Source organism: Microtus oregoni, unplaced genomic scaffold (assembly GCF_018167655.1).
Source record: "Microtus oregoni isolate MIOR12 unplaced genomic scaffold, Mior012 000049F_ref0000343, whole genome shotgun sequence".
NCBI lineage: Eukaryota > Metazoa > Chordata > Mammalia > Rodentia > Cricetidae > Microtus > Microtus oregoni.
Window position 1 is genome coordinate 15,335,300 of NW_024543223.1, and position 13,029 is coordinate 15,348,328.

Sequence of the window (13,029 nt, forward strand, 5' to 3'; positions counted from 1 at the left end):
AGCTAGAAAGTTACACTTGAGAGCCGTGGTGGCTGGGATGAGGATGGTCCCCACAGCTCATAGATTTGCATGTATCCATTTGGTGTAACTATTGGGAGAGAATTAGGAGGTGTGTGGTTTTGTTGGGGGAGCTGTGTCACTAGATGTGGGCTTTGAGGTTTTAAAAGTCCATGGCCTTCCTGGTTAGGTCTCTCTCTGTGTGTTTCATGGCTTTTTTCTTAACATGTAAACTCTCAGCGACTGCTCCAATACCATGCCTGTAAGCCTGCTGCCAGGCTCTCTGCCATGATGATCATGGACTCACCCTTTGAAACTGTAGGCCCACATTATACATTTTCTTCTGTAAGTTGCCTTGGTGATGGTATTTTGTCATGATAATAGGAAAATAACTAAGACAAAATCATACATGTGATTTTTAAATCTGTAGGATTAGATTTGATCTCTTAAAGTATATGTATAAAAAGAAAATTGAAATAAGAATTGTGAGTTAGGTGACTTACACATTAATAACTCAAGAAGAAGAGTAAGAGATTTAACAAAAGGATACTAAGAAGAAATGATCTCTGAGGTTGAGCATCAAAGGTCATGTTTAGACTTGGAAATTTCAGAAGGCTTATAAAGGAAGATGAAAAAAATCATATATGACTAAGAGAGAGAGAAAAATGCAGGAGAGGAGAAAGAAAACTTTTCCTGAAATGACTGAATTACATGTACTATCAACTCTCATAGTGACAGAAAAATTGAGCTGTTTCCAGGCTTTATCTATTGTGAACAAATTTTGTAAGAAATTGTATAATTTTATTTGTGGATGTGTTTTTCTTTCTCAGGTATAGTTTCAGTGCAGTTCCTAGTTTATAAGCATAGACAGGAATGGCGTTCCTAATTCATATATAAAATTCTTGAAAAGATCTGTTAGGCAGTTCTCTAAAGTAAAGGGAAAAATATATTCCCATTACCTTATAGTTTTCTTCCTTCATACAAATTAATGTTTTCAAAATTTGCTTGAATTTGTTTATCATTGGCATAATATACTCATGTCAAGCAAACTAGCTCAACACATTTATTAATAATTAAAATTTACTCATCAAACATCTTAAGTTTTCAATCATAAAAACTGACAAAAATATAAAGATTTTTTTATATCCCTAGTTTGATTTTTTTGTCTTAACGTACTGCTTTAGGATCTCAGAACAGTAGCTAATAAAAGCAATATAAATATAAAATTTCTGTAGCTAAAAGGAACCATTCCAATGTTGAGAATGATTCCTTTCATCTTCATCTCCCTAAGAGTTCTTGTCTTTGAAAATTATTGGAGTTTAGTAAAGGTAGGTTTTGTACATCCTGTATCTAACGCATTTTCTTTCTTAATGTGGCGTTTTGAACTACTTGTTCTCCTCGGGTTAAAACAGCTTTGAAATCCCTTTATACATGATTTTCCCTTTAATTGTTTGATTCTTCTTCCTCACATTTCCTTTCAGGGTTTGCATCTGTATTCATGACTAAATTGGTCTATAATTTCCCATTCTTCTCTGGTTCAGCTGTCACGGTTATAATAACCTCATAACATACTTTGAGGGAATTTGTCTCTTTCATTTTCCTTTTTTTTCTGTTGATTCCTCTAGGATGTTTTATATATCACAAGCTTAGATATTTACTAAATTGTTTAAGGAACCCATCTTTAAAACTGTCCCCCACACCGTGTGTCCACATGTGCAAATATGTATTTGAGTTTTAACTACAACTTTGATTCACGTAAAAGCAGTATGGTGTAAGCACACCTGAGTGTGCATCTGGACAGGTGTGGGTGTGTGTATGTATACCTGTGTCTATGTGCATGTGTAGGCAGAGGTCAGCTTGGGGTATTGTTCCCTGGTGTTCTCCTCCTTGTCTTTTGAGACAAGGTCTTTCACTATGTTGGAGTTTGGTAAGCTGACTAGGCCAGCAAGCTTGTGATTTCCTTGGATTCCCCATTTCCACCTTTCTATTGTAAGTACTCCTTTGTATGTAGTTACATTCAGTTTTTATTTTTTAATGTGCAATTCTTGGGATTGAAGTCTGGACCTTGGGCTTGAAAGGAAAGCACATCACAAAATGAGCTGTGCTTCTGTCCCCAAAGACATAAATTTATATTCAGTTTTAAACAGAGTCTTTCAAGTGTTGGTCCTTTTCATGTATGCTGTTTTGCCATAAGTATCTGCTTGCATGGGTAGAGTGACTGATACCTAATCATAGATTTATGTAGATATTCTGCTTTTCTTTTTGTTTCTTTTTAAATTTTGATATTCTTCTTGTTTGGCATTTGTGTTGTGTGAATATGAAGATTTTTTTTTCTATTTAAAAATCCCTCCATAAACTTGGCAATAGCTTTTTTTGGTTGGGGGTAATGTTGTGTGGAGTAGTAAGTAAGGCTGCCTTCATGTTTCTGCCTTGAGTTCCTTTCTTGATTTCCCTCAACAGTGATCTGAAGTTGTGAGCCAAACTAATCCTTTCCTCCAAAGGAGCTTTGCATCAGGGTGTTTTATCAGAACAATGGAAATCCAAATGGGACATTCCCTATTGACCTCCCCTGGCATCACACACTCTACACTTATGTTGCCTGTCATCTGAAGGAATTCACAATTCACAGCAATTCTACAAAATTTCTCTGAAAAAGGGGAATCAATCTAGGGGCCAAAGAAGGTAATTAAAAGCAAAGCCAGGAGAAAGAGCGAAGGTGTTTGCCCCCTAAAAGTGAATTGACCCAGTGATGGCTGTGACCGAATGATTTGAAAGTTACTTAAATCCATCGCAACAGGGAGTGCATAGCAAAAAGGAAACAGCTGCTACAAAGAGTTTTCCTGTTTGAAGGAACAAACATGCTCTCCATCTTCAATCTCAGGACAGCAGTCAGCTCTCTTTTTCATGAGGACACTGGTGGTCATGTTACCTATTTATCAATTCATCCACAAGAGACACGGTTGGTAACGTGAGGAAGCTTCAGGGATGTTTCACGGAGGACACAGAGTCTGACTTCTTTTAATCTCTTAGTATGTTTTCCTGGTATATTTTAGACTCGCATATAATCAAGCCAAATGTTCCTTCCTCACCCACACTACGAGAAGTGCTCTCATCTAAGCAGTGACAGATAGTATTAAGTGTAACATGTTCTGTAAGGGTTGCCATGGTAAGAGTTGTCTGCTCCCTGCCCCCCATCTTTCCATAAATAACAAAGTGGAAGATTGCAGAAAGCATGTGTAAAGAAATGTCTGGGCTCGGGTAATTACTCAGTGTTTTGCCATGCAGAAGAGTCATCGCGTTTTAATATATTTGGTGTTAGAAGCTATCTATGTATCTATCTATCTATCTATCTATCTATCTATCTATCTATCTATCTATCTATCTATCTATCTTCTCTATCTCTCAACTATGCCTAAACACACACACACACACACACCACACATGCACGCATGTGCGTGCGTGCACACACACACAAAGAGAGAGGGAGAGAGAGAGACAGGCAGGCAGACACACAAACACAGCCTGTTATTAACATTGCACAATTAAACAGTTCCAGACACTAGCGGATATAACTGACTTAATGAAGAGGCAGTGGGGGGATGGTGTGCTTGTTTATGTGGGGGGTGTGTGGTGAGTGTGTGAGCCTGTGTTCACACAAACTTGATTTTCATCTGCAGCTCAATCTTGCTTGTAAATGCCGATGATCCTCATTACACAAGACCTAGCTGTCATCTGATCTTTCCAGCAGGATTTCAAACATAGCTTTCTATTTCCTGCCCAGAAAGGAAACACCAAGAACACTTCTATACTTAATGAAAACTTGTGTTTTCTTCTTTGAAGTGAATCACTATGATACATTATAGAGACTTTTTTTTCTCCTCTGAACAGAACAAACTTTTTTTTTCAGTTTAGCAAACATATATTTAGTGCCTACCCTACTTTGTAGAGTTTTCTGGGGAGCTAGAAGTAATTAAGATACTGTCCTTGTTCTCCGGGACAATGCTTTGCATCCTTTTAAAATGTAAGACTCAGCTTTGGAAGGTTTTCTAAGCAGGTTTGTAACAAGCTGTCCTGAGGGCAGTTACTTGAATATTAGCAGCTATGCAGCTGAACCTATGGGGTCTGCGAAGCTTAGAAGTAGATGTAACTGACTCCCTTGTCCAAAGGCATAAAGGATGGTGGAAGAGCCACTGTTTTTACCTAGTTCTCAGTAATTCCAAGGGTGGGAATAGCAATCATGGGTCAGAGCAATCAGAAGAGAGAGAAGCCTGTGGTCACATTTATTCTGCGTCTTGCCAGGAAACTCCTGTTGCCTTTGAAGCGAGGGCAGCCCTGGAGTTTCATATCAGTTCTGTCTTTGCCAACTGAACCCTCTGAACTTAAAGGGCAGTTGTTAGTGGAGCTTGACACAGCACGTCTGTGTGCACATCCTGACACAAACATTTGCTCTGGATACTGAGCTGAATAAGGGGTCACATATCTGGCCAACTTCAAGGAAACATTATGTTTTGAAATGTAGCAATAAGATTATTCTACAATGATCTAAAAGATGGCTTTGATTTTACTTAACATACTAAAATTTGACTTCTATTTTAAATCTTTAATAAAAGTTAAAATAAATGATGCCATGATCACCAAATTTAAGTAAAAATTGGGCTCATATAGGGAAAATATTGAGAAAAAGGGTCTAAAGTGTATTCATCAGTGAAAACTAACTGTCTCAAAAGCGTTAATGCTCAGAGATGTACTTGAAGGAATGTTTACCATACTGTTTTGGCCTCTGTGATGGCTGATTTTGGTTGTCAACTTGACACATAAGGAAAAAGTTGAGGAAATGCCTCCCTCAGATTGGCTTGTGGTAATATCTGTGAGTCACTTTTCTTATTGCTAAATGATATAGGTGGACCCAATCTACTGAAGGTAGTGCCATCCCTAGGCAGGTAGACCTAATCCACTGAAGGTAGTGCCATCCCTAGGCAGGTAGACCTAATCCACTGAAGGTAGTGCCATCCCTAGGCAGGTAGACCGAATCCACTGAAGGTAGTGCCATCCCTAGGCAGGTAGACCCAATCCACTGAAGGTAGTGCCATCACTAGGCAGGAGGCAAGGGGTGTATAACAAAGACAGTTGAATGTGAGCCTAGAAACAAGACAGCACACTGCTTTGTTCTGTGCCCAGTCCCTGCCCCTATGTTTCTGCTTGAGCTTCTGCCCCCACTTTCCTCATGGATGGACTGTGACACAGACTTGTAAGCTAAACAAGCTCTTCTCTTCTTATGCTTCTTTCAGTCATGTTATTTACCACAGTGACCAAAAGCAAACTACAGCTGCCTCATCTCTGCTTCCTGTGGGCACTGAAATCCAGATCTGTCTAAGTAATTGTTCTAATAGCCACTGAACTTAGATTCTACCACAGTATCATCTAACATGGTAACAAGCAGCTTGGAGGACCGTGTCAGAAGTTCTAAGGGCTCTGAAGGGCAGAAGCTCTGGACCCTCTGTTTATTCTTTGAGTCACAAACATATTTTATAGATTTCAGCACTGTCTTTTCTTTGAAGAGATTGTAAACACTCATGACTCAGTTACACTGGTTCCCAAAGGTACTTTTTATAGAATAAGAAGTCTATTTCAAGGGTATTGAGGCAAGCGACATAAGTCTACATGTGTTCTACAGTGTGCAGTTCTTTTTCATGAGGTAGACATCTGTCAATGCTAATTACATTCCCCTATCATCCCTTTAAACATCTTAGACAAGACCTTTGTCTACAAGCAACCTTGTCAGCAATTAAAATGATACAATAATCCTCTCTCTAGGGAGAACAGGGCTATCTCTTCCTATATTGGCATTCTTTCAACTTCAGTATCATATTTTGAATTAGGCACGCAGTCTACGTGTTCTTTTAAAAATCAACAGGTCTATGTTTTAGACTATAAAGTAATCATGTTTGCTCTGGGTACATTAACTAGAAGCATGTTAATTTCATAATAAAACCTGATCTACAGTAGCTCCTAGTACTCTTCTGGGATCAGGGAAAATTGTGATGTGAATCCTGCCCACAGGTGATGTGAGAGTCCCCTCTGTGTGCTGTGATTGCCATTAACGAATAAAGAAACTTCCTTGGCCTGTTGACAGGGCAAAGCTTAGGTAGGCAGGGAAGACAGAACTGGATGCTGAGAGGAAGAAGGCAGGGAGAGATGCCATGGAGCCGCCAGAGATAGACATGCTGAAACTTTGCTGGCCACAGCCTCATGGTGATGCACAGATTAATGGAGGTGGGTTAAATTAAGCTATAAGAGCTAGCCAATAAGAAGCTAGAGCTAATGGGCCAAGCGGTGATTTAAATAATACAGTTTCTGTATGATTATTTTGGGGTTAAGCCGTGCGGCCATAAACTGGACAGTGGGACAAACAAGCGGGCCTTCCCCTACACACTGGCTTGGTGGTTTTTCTAGAGGACTGTCCTTTGGCAATTTGTAAGATATGGCTGAGATGTAAAGTCACATGAAACAGGCAATTGTTCTTTATTTTTGCCTCAACAAAGGGCAAGAATTTCTGAATCATTTCATGTTTATAGAGTTAAAGTTTTTTATTCATTTGCATACTTTTTTAATTCACAGACATTGCCTTTCTCTAACCTATTGAGACATTCCTATTCAAATGTAGAAGGATCTCAATGCAAATCAGACTCTTTAATAAAGGTTAGCAATTTTATAACAACAGCAAAATAATATTTCCCCTCAATGAACCTGGGAAGATTCCATCTACTATAAATGAAGAAAGTCAGTGAATACCAGAAAGGGAATCAATCATAACACTAGCACCAGGAATGTTTGCCTTACATTCCCTTAAAGCCAATCAGAACATGCTTAGAGAGGATTTATCTTTTTTTCTTTTCTTGAAGAATAACTTGTTAATCATGCTACAAAGGGGCAAAAGACCGGGCTGTACTTCTCAGTCCTTCTTTAACATTTCTGACCCAGTTTAACATTTGTGGTTGACAGGAATTCTCTAAAAGTAACAAAAGTGATTGTGACAAAAGCTGTCCTGTCTTCTGTATACATTTACTGAGATCTAGATAACTGGTGATGGAAAAGTCTCCATTTAGGAGAGGAGCTTTAAGGTTCTTTATCCTGTGTTCCTTGATTCTGAAGGCGAAGCCTGACTGAGAAGCATAGCAGCCATGCTCCCTCACTTTGTCTAGGACTACAGGGAGTTGGCCCATCTCTCTAGACCTTCCTCATTGCTCTTCTTGAAAGGACATAAACAAAAATATCCATGAATATAGTTCTTTCTAGACCTGTTATCATAGGCCTACAATCCAAGTTGCTTTGGAAGCTGAAGCAGGACTGAAAGTTCAAGGTCACACTGGAGAACTTGTAACACCCTGTCTCTAAAAAGAGAGTCTGTGAAATATTTAAAAAATTATAAAGGACTTATCTCACAACACAGCATTAAGTCAGGTCTCATATTATCTCTTTGATGTATTTCTTATCGCATCTAGTTGGTAAATGAAAGGCTAAGAAATGTTACCAGAATCTTCAACACAGTTACTAGAGATGCTTGAAGTATATTTGGTTATTCAGGGAATAAAATTCATTCTTGTGTTCACGGACACTAGTTTCTGTAGCAGCTTCGAGGCAACAAAGTAAGAATAGAGAGAAGATCATCTGTGGATTTGGGGTTGGAAATCCCGTCCTAGTTTTATTATTAAGAGGATCTAATTTCATAACACAGATTAGATATGTATAGAAATTGTTTTGTTTCTTTTAAACATTATGAAGTATGTGCCATGCAAGCAAAAATGAGAAGTCCTTGGAACCAGCTTTTGACTTTAATTTATTTTTAAAGATTTAATTATTTTTATAGGTATGGGCATTTTTCCTGTGTTAATGTCTGTGTATTACTCATGCCCACTGAAGTCAGAAGAGGTTACTGGATTCTCTGTATATGAGCTTACTGTCATATGGGTGTTGAGAGCAAAATCTGGTCCTCCTGCAAGAACAAGTGCTCTTAATTACTGCAGTTCATAATTTTGATTGAGAATTTGTTGGTAAAATCTCAAGAAAGGGTCCCCATTTACTTTCTTTGATTTGTCTTGTCTGGTTTGTCCAGACATCTGTTTCAGATCCCTAGCGAAGCAGAGGGCAGTCAGGGTGATTTATTTTATTTTATTTCATTTATTTTCTGCCTGCAGCAAAGCAAAGAGACTTGTAAAGTGCTTTCAGACTTGTAGTTTGAGGCAACATGAACCTTACTGAAAGTGTCCTATAGGATCTAACCTGTGAACAAATTAGAGATAGACATGGATCTGAAGATAGAGTATGAATCGGTATGTACACTTGTCAAACATGTTGGTAGGGCGACACACAGGAAGAAAACAACAAATGACAATTACAATAATTAGAAACAATTAACATCAATCAAAGGCATACTGGGTACTAAACATGGTATCAATAAATGTGTAGGAACATTTTTATATTTATGTCAGAGGTCTTCTTATCTGGATGGGAGACCTTAGGCATGTCTTTCAATTTTGTTGACGTGTCTCAAATCCTTGTCTATTCTTGGCAATGACCTAAACAACAGAAAAAGTACCAAAGTCAGATGCTGCTGGTCTTTTTGAGAAATCAAACATTAAGAAATTAATATGAGGTAATATGTTGTGTTGAAAGCTGGTACTGTTTTGTTTTAGGAAAAAAACGAGTATTTTCCTTTTCTTAAATCAAAAAGAAAGCTTTGGGAGGGGTTACATTTTTAATGGCTTTTTCATTCTTTGAAGTTAATATACAAGATATTTTGATCATACATACCCACTCTCTGCCTCCAACTTCCCAGAGCCTCTCAACTTCATGTCATTTTTTTTTCTAACTCATTAAGTATTATTAGTGCTGGCTATGACCAGGGTTGAGAGGTCATCATCTACTGGGACATGGAAACATGCCAGTAGCCATTCCCCACAGAAAGGTGATTCCTTCCCAGAGTAGCCATCAACTGCCAATCACTACTCAGCTAGAAGATGGATCCTGAGCTCCCTACCCTGCTCCAAGTTAGAATTTTCTACTGGCTTTATCTTGTGAAAATCTTTTGTAGATAGCCACACCTGCCCTGATATCATATATCCAACAGCAACGTTACATCTGGAAGGCAGCATTTCTCAGTACCTTCTCCCTCTCCTTCAGCTCTTACATTCTTCCTACCCACCTCTTCCTCAGTGTTCACTAAGCCTTGGAAAGTCTATGGTTGAATATCTGCATTGACCATCTTCATTAACTTCTGTGATAAGAATTCTTTTCGAATACAGCTTAAGAGTAGCGCAAATCTGTGGATATAAACATAAGTGTTTAGAAGGTTGGTAAACATGACCACTTAGAAAAACAATGTAATTAGGTTTTCCCCTTGGCCCTATGACTTCCTCAGCCATATTTTTGGACCATGTTTAGAGTAGCAAGCATGAATTCTTTCCTGTGAAGCAGGCCTTAAATCTAATCAAGAGAGTGTTTAGTCACCCTCCACTCCCAAAAAAGTTCTTGCCACAATTGTCCATTTGTCATGGTTGTTGGTGTTATACCATGCAGTGTCCAGAACTTACTAATATCATTGATGTCCTTTCTCTCCTAGTAGGCAATTCTAGCAATAGGAACTTTTTTTCAGTCAGCTCAGTATTGATTGCTCTATTTTCTACAACTAAAGTATTTAGTATTTTGAGAAATAGAATCTTACTATGTAGTTAGGAAGGCAGCCAAGAGCAAACATAATCAGCTATATTGCTTTGGGTCTCTCTAGAAACTCTAGGATTAATGCCACTTATGAGGTAACCTGTATCTGCCATTGAACTTTTTTGCACTTAAAAAAAAAACTGTTCTTTTCATTAGCATTCAAAGTTGTAGTTGCCTATGTAGCTTCTCTATGCACCCTTCATTTTAGTGAACCCTGTCCCCCTTTTTCTCCATCCCTGCCACTCTACTTCCTGTCTGACCTGTCTACCTGCTTCTTCTTTTCCCATTCCCTAAATCTGCTTCCTGCATGGCCTGTTTAATCTCAGTAACCCTCCCTCTCTTTTCACTCCTCCTGTATTCTTCTATCCTTCTTCCTTTTAGTGCTGTTCCTTTCCTGTTTCTAGGGTTTTGGCTTCCTAATGACTTCAGGTTACAGAAAACACCAGAGTTGAAGTTATGGCCTACATATGAGGGTGAACATGAAGGTTGTGTTTGGGTTCCTGGGTAACTTCACTCATTATATTTTCCAATTCCATCCATTCACTTACAAATTTTAATGTTTCTTTAAGGCTCGATAATATTCCTCTGTGTATATCTACCACATTTTCATTGTCCAGCTGTGTTTACAATTTTGTCTTAACATTTATCCCCAGAGCATGGGGGGGTGGGTAGAGAACTAACAGACAGGATTTATCCACTTGATCTCTACACCTGGCATGGGAAGACAGGTTGGCAGAGAATGAGGACAGCTGGTAAGAGCACACTGCAATATTGTCAGAACTACTGGTGGCACAGCCAGTTAACTATGTAAACAAAACAGCTCTTTAGAAGCAAGCTTTCAGCTGATAGTGCTTGTCGGTACCCAGGGACCACACAAGATACCACATGAGATAGAATTGTTTTCCTTCTGAGAGTTTTGGCCCAAGATCCAGGCAACATATATGGGATGGGATTTTAATGAGTGAGAGAACGGTTGAGAAGGCACGTGCAAGGTTGGATGTTCATTCTAGGCGAGGTGTATGTTTGACACTGGACCTGGAGTCTTCTGAGTAAGCCACAAGAACATATAAAGAAGGACAAACCATTGACGTCTTTCTGTTAGTTGAAGTGAACTGTGTCTTCAATATATGGCAGCCATCTTTGAAAAAGGGAATCTGACAAGTTGCTGGGTGGCAGAGTTCACAGGCTGCTAACAAGACGAGGAAGGTGAGAGTAATGAGAGAAGTATATAAACCATCACTCGGTGACCGTTCCTTGGGTGCCTTTCTTCTGTGTGCCGTTTATCACGGTAAACCACAGCCTCAGGCAGAAATGTCTCCTGCTCTGCAAAATGCTCACTCTGAGAGGGTTTGTGGGGGTGGGAGATGGAGGTGGGGGTGGGGCGACTGGAGCTAAATATGGGAATAGCAGATTCACACCTCCCTTGTCACAGAGGCAAGCTAGCAATTATTGAATGTGGAAATTCACACATGTTGAACTGTTATTTCTTTTCTTGCTTTCTCTCTCTTTCTGGCTGAAGACATGAACTTACAATTTAATTCATGCAAATTTTGTGTAGCTATTGTATATGTTACTTGCACTCTTTGAAACAATCTTTGTACAAGTTATGTAGGTAGTTACTGCCATTTTCCTTATGTTATAAGTCATTTGGACATAAGTGTGGTCTTAAATCTGGGGCCAGGAAGTAGAGAGGAGACTCTAATTCCCATGAAGGAACCTAAATACTAACAGGCCTTTGCTGATCTTTGGGACATGATCCTGTATTCACTAGTATTATTGTTAATGATGATTAATAAGAATATGGTAAAAAGTAGTAGGTGCTCCACTACTTTTTGAGAAGGTCCAGCTGAATACAGTAAACTTGGTAGGAGAATGGAAAGAAAAAGGATATTGGAGTGATCAAAAGTATTATAACTCTTGGCAAAGCAACATACTCAGCAAGAAACCGATCCTTCCAAACATACTGTGAAAGTCAAGGAACTTCTGGCAGCTCTGAAGAACAGGGATGTCTTTTGAAGTGATGGTTCAGAACATATAGAAAGCCAGGGTGGTGAGCTCCTGAGGAGACCAAGTACACCAAAGGGCATGCTGTCCATGGCCTTCATGAGGAAAAAGTGAGACCTAGCAAACTGGCATTTGAGTGAGTAAGTCTGAGGATCCTAGATTTACATATTCATTTGCATTTCTGAAAAGGAAACAATCAAGAGCCTTCTCCTACAGAGGCCAACACTTCCTATTTGTCTAGAGACCACAGGATCATCTTGTCCAAGATGGTGGTACCTGTCTGTTCTCAGGAAGAGTTTCTACCAACCCTTCATTCCCCTCAGACTAACTTCCAGGGTCCAGTCTCAGAGATGTCTAAATGGAGAAATACTATATTAACTCTAGGAAAAATTCGCTGGCACCCCTCCTCCACAAAATGAAGAATCTGACTAGCATTCGCTATGAACTGGAGAAACATTTGTGGAAATGAAAAATGAGGGTGATGGAGCAGAGGCTGTGTGAACCCCGTGACTGGAGTTTTTAATGTTGATAGACTTACTCATGGTGCTAGATTTATATTCTGGAGATATTACCTGGATTTTTTTTCAAGGACTAGTACCTTAAAATTTGAATATGAAGCTGAATAGTGGAGATGAAAAGCATCTGTTGTGGGATGCTCTTCTCTAGGCATGACATGGTCTTGGTGTCTTGAATGCTCAGCAGCTGTGATTATCTACAGACCTGCATAAGATTGGCCTAATAATATTATGTTAAGGGAATCATTAGACACCTGTCTCTGAAGACATATAATCAGTTGGGAGTGAGATTTTCTTGATTTTCTTCAGTGGTGTACATATTCTCAAGTTGCCCATGCTCACACAATTAATTAGAATTTATTACTCTCGTTGGTACACCGCCTTTGCCTTCGATGAATCGTTTCTTTGATCTGTCATATGTGCCCTACCCTGGGGTCAACAGATGTTTGTCAGTCTACCCAGGACAATTTCACAGAACGCTTTATTGGGAAAACAATGAGAAAAAGAAAAAGCTTGAGTAATAGGAATATTTCAGTGGCTTTTCTGTAGAAAATGAACATGATGGTTTATCTCAATGTGAACTTGTTGAGATCTAAAATAAGCTGGGAAATGGGCTTTTAGGCATGCCTGTGAGAGATTTATTGTGATTATGTTCATTGAGGTGGGGAAACCTGTTCACTGTGGGTGGCACCATCCCCTGGGCTGGGATCCTAGTCTGTTTAAAATAGGAAAAAGTAGGAGGAGCAAAGGTATTCATATTTCTCTGTTTTTGTGGCTGTAGAGAGAATGTGAGCAG